The following is a 14646-nucleotide window of genomic DNA, read 5'->3' as shown; positions in this document are numbered from 1 at the left end:
GACATATATTTTATAAAAATAGACAAGAACGTCTTTTTTTATCAAAATACACAGCGTTCTGAGACTTTTTCAATTTCTTTAAGAGAATGTGATTAAAATTGACTGTGACTATATATTTAATATGTTCTTGATTACGTTTCCCACAAGAATGTTATATAATGTTTTTAAGAAAGCTGTCATTTCGTGTCTTTTTCATGATTCTGATCTGACCATGAAGTATAGCAAGTCACGAAAAGAGTTTATAAACACCAAAACGGTGTTATTCAGGCAAATGTAAAAAATAAGACAATTCTAAAATAGCCGTTGTTAAATAAATAGTTGTACAACCTTCACATTGCTTTGCATTTTCTATCTTGGCAATTAAAAGAAAAGTAGTAGAAAGGAAAATGATTAATAAACTCTTAAGTCGGAAATGTAATCATTAATATCCCCATATGAAACATTTTCTTCATGGTAAAAATGAGTAACCAACTTACTACTTCAATGTTTACATATTTCCGGTAAGCACATTTACTATAATAACGACTGTTATTTGTGCTTATTTACATGAATTACTTCACGAGTATGTCAAATCAGATTAAGTTTTTTTTCCTTCAAACTACACAGCGATGGTTTCTGACAGAAACCAATTTTTAGATTCTCAAGAGCATGTAATTAAGGTTTTTTTTTTATTTTTTGTTTTGCTTCTGCTCAAAATGGAGAAAAACTGCTTTCTGTTATAGCTCTTTTACGGGATGAATTTGTCCGTCAAATTCTTATTCTTGGTCAACCCTGAGTTTTTCTCTTATTGTTGAACCCAGATTCATAAAACCTCCAACAAGACAACACGAGTTACAATTTCTGTACTTTTATAGAGAATCAGCATGGAATAAACTTTTACATGAGTTTGGGAAGTATCAGCACCGAAGGTCTGATTCCAACTGGCTATAATTTTTAACAACAAAACATACATACTGAACAATGAAAGAACAGAATAAAAGGATTAACAATAAATATTAAGAAATCAAGTATTAAACAATTATTGAACGAATGATGACATTTAAGCGGCATGTATATAATAGAATTAAAGTAGATGAAAGATTAAGTGTCAATAAATATAAACAGAAGTCAATTAAGGGATTAAGTGTCCATCTCTGACTGTGCCTCGGGTAGGATTAAGGATATGCAGAATTTATAGAATTTATCACATTTGCAGAAATATGCGAAAAGTTTTTATAACAATTTACACGAAGTCCGAAAAGTTAATTTTCACAGTAATTTATAATAAGTCCGAAAAGTCGTATTTTACACCGTAACACATGCTCCGCCTTCGCGTAAAACACGTCCTCGTGTTTTGAAATTTAGGTAATAGAAATTGCCTCTTCTTGGTTTTCCCTGATGTCTTCGTGGTTGAAATTGTCGTTTATTTTCCACAAATACGGCCAGCAGATGATCCCTTTCATCCTCCAATATTTGGATGGTCTGTAGCAGGGCGTTGTTTTGTTCCCTTAACTGTTTGGTTGTTTTCTCAGCTTCTTCCTGAATTTGCATTACATACTGATTATGTTCGTTTCCGATCTCGTTTAATTTCCTCTGCATTAAGTCCATAATCACTATATCACCATGCACGTCGTCTTCCAGTTTGCGAATTTTCTCACGATAGATTTTATCATTAGAATTGCTAGATTGTTCTTGCATATTCTTTTTCATAACCACATTTTGATTTTGAAGTTTTTTGATTTCAGATTCGGCTTTTGATAATTTCGTTGTCAAACTCCTTTTCTCTTTATTTGCATTGCATATTTGAATTTTAAGATTTTTCAGCTCAGTTCGTAGAGCACACGAATTATCACATAATAAACGAGACTGACTGTCCCGAAGAGAACAGAATGGCAGTTCTCGCAGAATTCGTCTGTTTTCGAGATACTTGCACAGTCGTTTCACGGCTCGCGTCTTTTTCCTGCTAGCAACCGGTCCCTTGCCCTCACGTTTGGCTTTGATTCTTTAATCTGCGTGAAGCACATCCTAGAATAATGTCCAATTCTTTGACATCTGTAGCACTTCTGGTTAAACGCGAAACATAAAACGATAGGGTGTACGTTTCCACACCTTCCGCACACTGGATGCTGACATGAAGGGAAGTTGAACTTCTGTCTCCACTGCGGTCGGAAAGAATATTCCATGGCTTGTCCTAATACGTCTACGTCTGCTTCATCTGTATCAGCACTGTCAAAATCTGGGGAAACTCGCTATTTGGCTCTTGTAGAGGTCCAGGATCTGACAACTACAAAATGTATGTAGCAGCCCCGGGTGTCAATACCCTTAGGTTTCTCACACCAAGTTTTACGGGATGAATTTGTCTGTCGAATTCTAATTCTGGGCCAACCCTGAGTTTTCCTCTTATTGTTGAACCCTTTTTCATAAAACCTCTATTAAGCCAACACGCGTTATAGTTTTAGTACTTTTATATAGAATCAGCATAAAATAAACTTTTACATGAGTTTGGGATGTATCAGCACCGAAGGTCTGATTCCAACTGGCTATAATTTTTAACAACAAAACATACATACTGAACAATGAAAGAACAGAATAAAAGGATTAACAATAAGTATTAAGAAATCAAGTATTAAACAATTATTGAACGAATGATGACATTTAAGCGGCATGTATATAATAGAATTAAAGTAGATGAAAGATTAAGTGTCAATAAATATAAACAGAAGTCAATTAAGGGATTAAGTGTCCATCTCTGACTGTGCCTCGGGTAGGATTAAGGATATGCAGAATTTATAGAATTTATCACAATTGCAGAAATATGCGAAAAGTTTTTATAACAATTTACACGAAGTCCGAAAAGTTAATTTTCACAGTAATTTATAATAAGTCCGAAAAGTCGTATTTTACACCGTAACAGCTTTATTAGTCACAAAATGTATGTGGGTCAAAATACTAGAAACGTTAGCTAGAATTAGCTAACAATAATTAGTATACACGATAAAACGCTATTTCTATAGTAAGTGCAAAAGTAAGCCTAATCCCCTCAATTGCTTTTATGCCAGGGGTATTTAAATGCGTACAATACAAAGGACAAGTAGTGTGGGAATACTATGGGAGATGTACCAAAAAAGCATTTGTCTTGCCTTGTACCATAAATGATTAAAAACAAGCTAAAATGGTGCATTAGTGAATGGAAGTTTGTTCGCTAATGATCCTGGGTATTTATTAGATAAACTAAGTGCATGGTAATGATAGGCAACAATATCTCGTCTAAAATTGTTAAATGCATGGCCAAAGAGTTATGGGTTCTGCATCTGGTATGTGGGTTGCCGCCTGTTTCCAAATCTTTTCAGTTTGAGTTTTCAAGGTTTCATTATGAATTTCGATGACAGTCTTACAGATGAGAAGGGCATCTCACTTAACATGATTTTTCCTTAAGAGTTGAAATTTGATAATTCTTTCCCTGTCTCTAATCTGACTTCCTTTTCATTTCCTTCGCACTGAACATGTTTTGTCAGTCTGTGTTTCGACTGAGCGTATCGGAATTGAGGAGACAGCGCAGATGGATCGGGAATTCCGTGTTTTACACATCCGCGCATAATGTCCTCTTTTTCCACGTTTGAAACACGTTGACGTCCTTACGATACATACGGTCTATCTGTTTGTTAATCCGCAGCGTCCACATTATTGAAAGGTGAAGCTTGGTTGGACTGGTCGCATCCAAGCAGGAAGAAATGGAATATGTCCATAGATAGGGAAATTCTTGGCTAAAAGATGGTACTGGCCATGGGATCTAACTACTACAAGATATATGCAGTGGAGCCGGGTTAAATTACCCTTAAGATTCTCCTCCAGTTATGACCGGTAGAAATACACATGTCGTGCTTCGTTTAATTACTGTATTAATGGTCCAAACCTTAGCGTTTTCTACACGATCTGGAAGTCGGCGTGGACAGTGCAAGGTCCAGTTTCCAACTGACGATCTTGTATCAAACAACCAATTTATAACAATGATGCAAGAAGTAATTACAATGCCGAGTAGCTCTAAGCAGAAAGACATAATTGACATAATTAAATTATAATTTAATACACTTAAACTCAAGTACAGGTGGCATCAACTGTCTTGCAGTCAATGTCTATTATGTTATTATTAGCACTATCAAAGAAAATTATTGTCACTCAAAAATCTATTCATTTCAAACGTAGACAATATTTTCAAAATTTTCGTAAATGGACCTGATTTTTACATACTAATAAACAATAGATAAGAATTTAATCAGACATACTTCATTCTTCCAAGTACACAATAAATTTTCCCTAAATCAATGTTTCCGTGAACTTTTCCAACATCCCGTGTTTAAAGTTTTTGAAATAGCTGTCCCCGTCTGCCACATAATTATCTTAGGGTCATTACATCGGAAGCCTCAGCTTACATATATTAAAACATTAAAACGTTGTTGCTCAGGTAAATGCCAAAGAAAAGACGAATCTTCTTCATTTGGGCAATTAGAATGGGTGGTAATGGGTGTAAAGAAAGTTCATTCCACGTTTTTCTTTAATTCTCGAAAAGAAATACAACGAGAAGATACTTAAAATTTGTGATATTTCAAGTTCACATAGCCCATTCTTGCTACTGATAAGTTTTTACATGTAACTGTTTTATTGAGACGAAAAAGGTAGGACAGGTATTGATACAGATGATGTCTGTGCAGAAGAATCAGAGATGCAGCATATTTGTTAAATATCTTAAGTACACAGATCAATATATCCTTTTCAATACCTATGCAAAATTTATCAAGTCAGTATATAATTCAAATATGAAAACCTATTTTTTTTTCAAAGTGACTGATCTTTCTTTTACCTAAGCTCATCAGTTTTGTATGATGCAAGATAAGCTGTGAAGAAGCAAAAGTTAATAATCCTTCATTTTCACAAAAGATTACCAGCAGTTCTGTCACTAGGGTGCTTTAGAGATGTTTACCTATTTTTATATGGGAAAAAATCCTATAAATTCCTGCTAAAATTAATTGCTATAAATCGAAAGCACAATATTGGGATTTTGTAAGAAAGGAAATTAATTTCTTCAGTTAAACACTACTTTGAAATTTTCAAATTTCACTATGGAACGAACTTTCCTAGCACCCTTTAGAAGAAAAAATCAACAAACTCTTAATGCCGGTGTGTATTGGCAAACTTCCAACAAGGGAACAGATACATCCTGGTAAAGATGAGTGTACTACTTACTGCTTCTTCGTTTCGCTACTTCCGGTACAGCTTATGATTTAAATGCAGAATATTCATATGCAAGAGGGTTTTGTTAAGATAAACAAGTGGTACTTGTACTTACTTTTTTCATGAATAACTATGTCGAATTCAAACCAGATGTCTTATTCCTTAAAAATACACAGCGGTTTTACCTGCCGAAACATACCTGAGATTTCCCAGAGCATTTTGATATTTTTTTTTCTTGTTTCCCCTACTGCTTGCTTACATGATTCGCTATGCCACAAATTAAACGTGTATAAATGAGTCAATAAATCATATTCAAGATATTTTGAATTACAAGCTAATTATTGTATTATATAATTCCAGTATGCTAGATATGGATATATTAATTATTTTCTTCAAATGATGCCTACACAATCATGCATTAATGTTTTATCATAACGTGATTGAAATGCAGAAAAACAAAATCAGATATTAATTGAAACAGTGTCTCGTATGCATTCTTTTTTCATATCGAAAATTGGGTGAGCATTGCATGATAAAAAAAAAATGATATATTTATGATTAAAAAAGTAAAGAACAGCACATATTGATGGTTTAAACGGAATAACATTGTTCAGAACCAGGTAAAACACAGCTTTATGTCTTATAGAGTAGACAGAACAAGACTTCCAAGTGTTTCCTGTTTTTGATGGATTTCCGTCTGATGTTTGTATAACTTCATATTCATTGGTTTATGTAGAGGTCTTCAATTCCTGAAACATGAAACAATGAATTAAAGTAAGATCAATTTTTCTGAATACTCTTAAATCATACCAATTTATTTCATCACAAAACACGAAAAACGGAAAGAAATGCGACTAAAAATTTAAAAAGTAAAAGTTTTTGATTTGCATTTTTATTAAAAACAGTCACTCCTAAAATACAGTTTTATTCAATTATCACAATAGACTTGTGGGAAAATATGCTGAAATGTATCATTTTCAAACGGCTTTGGAAAGAAAATATTTAATTGGATATACGATACGTTGGAAATAAGGCATTTGTTTAAATTGAACAATTGAACAATTGTTTGCACTCTATAAAAAAATTTTCATTGCAAACATTTAGAAATTGATTTTTATGCTAAAAGAGGGATAAACAACAGAGATATTTGAATAGTTTTTTTTTAAAAAAGACAATTTTTTTCCAAGTAATAAATATTAATTTCAAATACCTTGTCATTACAGTCAAGAGGATTATTTCATTTTGTTGTTGTTGTTAATTGATGTTGCTAAATTTAAAGGCTGAAATAAGATTTTCCAGGAATGCTTCCTAAATAAAAAATACACATCTGAAGATGCATGTATTATGCATGAAAACAATGGTCCGGATTTCAAGATGAAAAAAAATAAAAAAAAAATATTTGGGTTGTCATGGCAACGTTTTGCAAACTGGTCGGAGAAAGAGCACAAATAGCAAAATATTTGTAACAAAAATAATTAAAGATTTGACATTTTCTTTATAATTTTTGCTGTAAGTTAAAATAGGCAAAACTAACTAGCCTCAACATTCAAGTATTCACAAATAGTATAAGTTTATGGTAATCATGGAGAAACTTTTAAAATTAATGTTGCTTAGCAACTAGTCCATGTGACCAAAACTTGAAATTTTCCACTTTTTTAAAACAATAACCTTTGTTTTTAAACACATTTAGCAACTTTTATTATAAAAAAATAAAATAATAACATTACTGTATTTAAGAAGCTTATAAAAAGTGCACGAAATTATTATTGCCGTTACCATGGAAACAGAAACATATGGCTAGAGACTTTGGTTTGAAAAGAAATGAAATTCAAGAAAGAACTACGCACGCTAACTCTCGATTCCCGCCTACATTTTACACCCATTTAATTAAATACTAATGTTAATTTGGCCATTAAAACTACTTTGAATACAAAGAAGAGTTCATTTGGTAATTGATTAATAATTTTAATACCAGTGTCAAATAATTAATTACTCTTAATTACTTCTCTTTAAAAAGCGGGGTAGACGATGTTTTCCATTGAAATCAGGCTTCAAAAGATCAGCACAGATTTTAAATTATTCTTGGATATTGATAATCGGATTTATGTAGTGAATGCGTTATAAATCCATTTATCACAGCGCCCCACGTGGAAGGATGCGCGCGCAATATATGCGCAAGCATTTGTACATTCCATTCTCACACCATTTCCAAATGTTGCACGTTTAGGGTTTGCTGTGAATTTTTAAGAAAATTTAGAATATTGCACAATGACATTGTCAAAAGACTGGTGTACAAAGACGAGGTTTTACTGATTGTTTGCACTAATTGTACCGTTAGTGTACTTCAACATGCTAGAGTTTTCGACTTCGCGCCGAAGGGCTGTAAAGAGCGTATGGACGTTAGCCGAGGCTCTTACTTCTAGGAGTATTGTTGCTGTAAATATTGACCAAGATGTCCACAACATCTATAGTCGCCAAAGCCAAACAAGGCATTACAAAATGGAGAGAGAGAATAACGTCAATACCAGCGCTAGCAATGAGGAGGACATGCATAATACTACTACACACAGCACAAACGGTATGTCATCTTGTATGCCTGCATCAATTATTAGTATAATGTTTTCACTGTTGTATCAATTACATTTTTAAAAAATGCACAAGAAAATACTAAATGTTCAGTTAATCGATCATTCTGTTAAAATCAGTGGGAAAAGGCAAGGAATAAGCTAGTCATTACAATTGGTTTTATTGTATTTAGTAGACTCTAAATTTAAGCACACCCCCTTCAACCACAGAGTTTAGAGCAATATAAATATAATTATGCACACGTTAAGATTGGGTTCCATAAAACTCCCATTGACTTGAATTAAGTTAACCTCATACTCTTAAGATCACGCACTCGGCATCGTCGGTCATTGTTCCGATGTTGTAAGCGCCCGAGTATATATTTCATGGAGCCTTAATGTTATCAATATATGAGGCTATAATAATAAGACTTATTTATCTATTCACCAATCAATGAGCTTTGAAAGGGGGGCATATATATATATATATAATTTATAAAAACAATACAATTACGTTTATAGCAAGTAATGGCTGCATTACGTGCAATATTAACCTGATCCTCACTTGTAATATTTAACTGTCCTCGCTAGCATCCCTCATACAATTGAAAGACTAGAGTGTTTTGATGCCAAATATCGTTACTTATTGTGTATATATGTGCACATTGTTATAAAATATGTATTTTAAGCTTGTTCTCCCTTCGATTAACATCTTCGTGTCCGTCCTCAATAAATCAGCAACCCCGGCCTGGGGAAACACTTTTTGAAACAGAAAACATTAAATTTCGTTACTCCTAGGCATTCAATTAATAAACATCGGTCATTCTTAAGTAAATATTAAACTACTTCCAATATTTATGCATGTCATGTTCCACCAAAGCAAGAATTAGGCGATGAGTTGAGAAATGGTTTTAATTTAATTTAGGGCGCGTGGAGTGAAGAGCAAATTAATTAATTAATTAATTGCAATTTCAGTAGATCTGTATCAAGACAAATTCAGTATATGTTGCTGAGTGAAATAGCTATGGGCGAATGGCTGTTCCTTTTCCTTAACACCTCTATCAAAACTAGGCCCATAAATCATGGAGGGGAATCAATATCCACATAACAATAAACCCAAAAATTTTATAGATTGAGGGCCATAATCGGTATGATAGCACCATTGATAAGATCTTTACCTGGCAAAATGGATACAAAAAATCGTTTTTAGACTATCGTCTAGAAAACCAGATGATGTTTTGCTTACTTGGCTTCGAAGAACTACTATGTCAAACGCCTTCCATTTGTTGTTACACATCGTCACCAATAAATAAATAAATAAAGTGATTAATAAATTAATTAAACACAAATGAAATATTATCTTTTTTCAATGGGTCGTCAGGTCACAACCTGGTTCGAAATATGAAACGCATTTATTTATCTTGATGTCTTTCTGTTTTGCAAGTTCAGCTCACGCCAACATTTGCTCAAAATTGATGACACGTTTGACGAATTTGGTCAGCATTGGGAATTCTTCAATGCGTTGAACATTTGTTCCCGTCACAAAAATTAATTCATCTGGGTTTGGAAATTGATACATGTCAAGTTTGTATTCTGACGAAAAGCTAATTAAACCTAAGATTTTGCTGATAGGAAGGGCCAATAAATCTTAAAAGTCACTTCAAATGAAATGCAATTCTTTCGGTGCCGTCTTACCGCGCTGTTACCAGCGTTCCCACGATGCAATGACTGGCATAAAAAATGCAGCAACTTTTCATTTGTATAAAGACCATTTGTTTTTATGTCATTTAAATTTTGAATAACTTTATATTTATTTCTTTACGATATGGCTGATTAAGCAGTAATATTCTTTAGCTGAGCACGGTAAGCGCAGACGGAAGGCATACTGGCTGCGGGAAAGCCAGCATATGGTTATACACCTATAATTGTAGTAAAGTTATTTTGGTTACGATTAGATCACACAACTTTATAAACAGACGTCAAAATATGTAAGATCTATACAATTTGATTTGATGTTTAGTATATTTAGAAATGACTTATACACGTTTTTAGATTTTACCTTATTAAATTGAGATCTCCATCATAGAATTACTTGATCACACTTCACATGTTATCATCACGGAAGTACTATTTCATTTATCAACATTACTTGCATATACAGTGTAAAATTTTACAATATACAAATACATATATAGATTATTTAGTATGTATACACATAAATTGTTTGTACTGTTTGTAATTGTAGAAATCATGCTTGTTGTTTGTGATGCCTGAAAGGGCCCTGATTTGGAAATAAAGAATCTTATCTACCATACTATCATCAATAAATAAATAAATAAATAAATAAATAGTGTATTCCATCTCATGTTCTCATTAATGTTAATACGTATCCAACAGTAGATAATTAACTATCTTTAGTAAGAAAACCTTTTTATACTAAGCACTTTAAGTTTAAACTCGGCATTGCATAAGTAGAACCTCGTTATAAACGAGTACTTTCATCACGTAGACGTTAAACTGCAGGGGGGGGGGGCAGTAGGGTAAAGAGACACAGTTACTCTCGGTATTGTTAATTATTAGCCATGCACCATTGTTTACGAATCAGAGCAAACATTCCTGGTAATTTATTATTTATATTAACCTTAAACTAGATGTGTTGCGTCTCAATATAAATATATCCACTATACATGTAAATTATATTCTTTTAGAACTTGAAAAGCTACTTACTTTCATGCGAATCAATTCAATTATTTGGAAGAGAACAATTTAAATGTTATCATTCATAGATTATAAACCCTGCACTTCAATAGAATAAGAAAGACATTTGAACTTTTTCTCTAGATACTTGGTTCATCTGTTCATTTTAATCACAGGCTTCTATAGCAGTAAATTTTAGTATGTTGTAACAAAGCAAGAGAGGAATGTGCTAGAATGGGGTTCCTAATCCGATATTCTATTGCGGGGCAAATGACCTTGGCTGTGTAAAGATATGCACTGCCGAATCCTTAAATAGTTCAGTAAAGTTAACTATAGGGTCGTTTCCAGATGTGATGGGAAGTTCGATCAGGAAAAAGATCGCAAAAGTAATTAACTCAGTTACCAAGCATAATTAATCTAGTTACAACAGAGGATATTTTATATATACAATTCGTCTGGCAGTAAGCTAAAATTTTTAAAAGCGGGCTTAAAAATAGTGAACTGCCAACTTGATTTAATATCATTTATAGTAGTAGTAGTATCATTGATATATATTCTGGGGGTCACGGCTGGTTTTGTGAGTAGAGTGTTAAGCTACCCCCACGTTTGTGGCGGCGTGCATATTACATGAGTAACTATGCACGTTTGGCGGATTTAGCTTAACACAATTTATCTCGACTAGCGCCGCTGTGAACAGGGCGCGGCTGCAACATAATTATTTTGACAACTGGTCAATGGAAAACAATTGACAGAACATTGATTAATTGAAATATTGTTTGGCTTAAACATAAACTTACTACAATTCATTGAATTGAGTGAGTATTGATTGATTGAACATTGATTGATTGAACATTGATTGATTGAATATTGAAACATTGATTGATTGAACATTGATTGATTGAATATTGATTGATTGATTTAATATTGATTGATATTATTGAAAATGGATTGATTCATTGGACTGAAACTTTTTGATTGATTCAACTGAATATTCATTAATTGATTGGATATTCATTAATTGAATTGATAAATTTATTGATTGATTGATTGAACTTGATATTGATTGATTCAATTGAATATTGATTGAATATTGTTTTATAAGGCTGGCGCACCGCAAAATTTGGAAAGCAAACGCCAGTCTTATAGTGTAAAAAATGACATGTGTACAGTTAATATTGATTGATTGATTGTTTGCTTTGATTGGAGGTGTGCCAAAAACCAATTGGGTCGGCACCCACTGAACACATGTACCTTAAATATTTGATCTGCAACCAGCCGTGGCCATATGATGCCAAACTTAATAAATAAATAATTAAGAAATGGTGTCACTTGTTTTTTAGTGGTAGTCTGTGATAAATGTCCCTTCAATCTGTTTGTACGAATAACTACTGTAAAACTAAACATATCTGATCGAGAAAGTACAATTTTTTTTAACTGTAAACCCCTCTGAAATTTGTGATAAAATGATCATTTTTGCTGTTTTTAATTTGTCTGTAAACATATGCCCCCCCCCCCCCCCCCCCCCCCCGTGAAACAGCAAACGCTTTGGTATGAAATTGTTAAATGACGATTCTTAATACATGTAAAAAGCAATTTTTGTTTCACGGGGGGAAAGATGTTTTAAAAATATTTTCCGTTTTCCATTAGCAAACATATCAGTTAGTATGTGTTAGAAACATTACACCCCCACAATCCAAAATCTTTTGGAGAATTTACTCCATCTCTACCATTATTATTATTATTTTGCAATGAAGTGCAATTTGCTTTTGAAGAGGTACCAGAAGTACCTGATTGACAAAGAGGATTTTAGTGACCCAAAATGCGTAATGACCTTGACCTGAGGTTATATTGTTAAGTTCAAGGCCATTTGTAAAAAAAAAATTGTATATATCATATCTGGGCCTCTAATTTGATATGCAGAGGGATATTCAAAGTAGTCATAGCCTTGACCTTGGTGTCATTGGCAATCTTAGTCAAAATCACTTTTGCAGCATACACAGTCTATGTGGTTTTCTGATACTATTTTTAAGCAATGATCAACACAAATGTTAGCATGGGGATGCAGTTGGGATTCTAAACCATCAATGAAATGGCTAGACTCTAACTGTCAAGTTGCCCAAAGGTTGCCGAGACCCCATGGACTGAACATTCAGTGTTATTCTTCATGAATGCCTAAAGAATGATGAAAGAATTCATAACCATGATATCTATACTGTGAAAAAAGAAAACTTTCCTCCTATGAAAGATAAAATTTATGCAGCACAGATGCTTGTTCAGCATTTGGTTGGATTTGTCAACACTTCCCATGTTACTGTTGTAATGCTGAGCAATAGCTATTTCTTCTTTCAGCCTGATCATTCATTTACAGTTTTTTGACAATGTTCAATTGCACACCTAATATAGATAGGAGAAATTGCTGTCTATCCACTGACACCTTTTCAAGAAATTCAATGTCTTTAAGGCAACAAGGCATAGCACTGCATGTTTGTTTAACAGCATTTCTGAGACAGTTTTCTTCTGTAAGAGATCTGCAGCCAAATGGGTGGTGTAAAATGAATCTGTATGTATGGTATGAATTCTTTATCCCTGGTTGAGGAGTTTTATATTCTATTGGATCACCACATTGTATGCAAGTCCTTTGGTTCTGCTGTTAAGTTCTGTTTTCTCCTTGCCAAGGGAAAAAATGCATAAGCATAACCAGTAAAGGAATCTGCTAGTATCCACAACTTGATAACAAGATGAAATGGTTTGTCACATGAATTCCCTGACTTCTGAGAAGTGATGCTTTGATGCTACCATCCATATGTCTTCAAATGCTTATAACTGAAACAAGGCCCTGAATATGGATTTCACTTGTTCTTAAAGACAGTGCTCTGTTGTAAGCTTATTAAAGTATCACCTAAATACAAACAAAGTGATGTTTTATATAAAATTTATACAAGTATGAAGTAAGCATATAATTCACTTCTATATCTGTCATTTTTCAAAAGTTGCACAAAGGAGACTTGAAAAAATACATTCCCTTGTTATCATGCATGCTGGAGTCAAGAACAAGGTTAAAATTGTTGCCCTTCACTATTAATGGATGTCAGCTTTATATGTGCAAAATAATCTTTGTATTTTATTTAGCCTGCAAACAATCTGATATTTTGTCTAACTGGTGATGAAGATTGTTTGTACAGATCTAGAAATTTCCTCATGAGAACCTTATTTGCTTACCTTCATCGGCACCAGCATAGTTTGCAGAAAGGAAAAATAGTGATTCTCATGAAAGAGGAAACAACATCGTTTTTATACAAGATACAGGTTGACCAATATCTTTCCTATGTTTGGGATTCACTACAGACCTGTAGATTAGTATGCCCACAAATCTGAAATTGAAAATGAAACAATACATCTTACTAGCTATGCAAATCAGCACCCCCCCCCCCCCAACTTTTTAAAACATGCTTAAAAGTACAGAACTTTAACTCAATTTTGATTAAGTGCGGTCCTGCTATTCTGATTTTTTCCCTTTACATTCTCATGTAAAACTTTGGCCCCCTTTTGAAGCCGAACACTATCTCCTAAGGGACCATCATTTGAACAAACTTGCATCTGTACTGTCTTGGGATGCATGCGTTTTAATATAATTAAACATTCTTGAGAGGGTTATTTTAACATTTTTTCCTACTGATTTCCTGTTGTGGTAAAACCCTACTCCTGGGGTCATATTAACAAATTTAAATCTACCATATGTAAGGAAACTTTCCATCAGTTTTAACTTTTATTTATTTTTTTGTACCGTTGAAGCACATCTTTTTTCACGTTGTTATCAGTTATTCTTTGTAAACGATGTTTTGTTTATTCCTTGTCAACAAGCCATTTCAATAGATAATTATTTATTCCTTGTCAACAAGCCATTTCAATAGATAATTATTTATTCCTTGTCAACGAGATATTTCAATAGATAATTATTTATTCCTTGTCAACAAGCCATTGCAACAGGATAATGATAATTATGTTCCCCAAATGAAGTTTGGGAACATATTGTTTTTACTCAGTTTCTTATTATTAAAGTCTTCCGCTCCAGCGGGAGACCTTCTACTGATTCTGATGGTTAAGATTATTCTTATTATTCTTTTTTTTTCCTAGACGCCAACTTTTTAGGCTTCATATCTTCCTCATTCCTGAACAG

The 14646-nt window shown here is 33.4% G+C and overlaps 1 protein-coding gene across 1 annotated transcript in view; it reads right to left on the bottom strand.

Moving 5' to 3' along the window:
• LOC133180208 (receptor-type tyrosine-protein phosphatase alpha-like) overlaps nucleotides 1-14646 on the bottom strand; it is a 94422-nt gene that overhangs the window by 53179 nt on the left and 26597 nt on the right. The window lies entirely within an intron of this gene.

This window comes from Saccostrea echinata, unplaced genomic scaffold (genome assembly GCF_033153115.1).
Source record: "Saccostrea echinata isolate AGI-Se365-2 ecotype Australia unplaced genomic scaffold, CSIRO_AGI_Sech_v1 ptg000006l, whole genome shotgun sequence".
In the NCBI taxonomy this organism is placed as follows: domain Eukaryota; kingdom Metazoa; phylum Mollusca; class Bivalvia; order Ostreida; family Ostreidae; genus Saccostrea; species Saccostrea echinata.
Note: the sequence above shows the minus strand (reverse complement) of the source record. Positions and strands in the feature narration are given on the sequence as shown.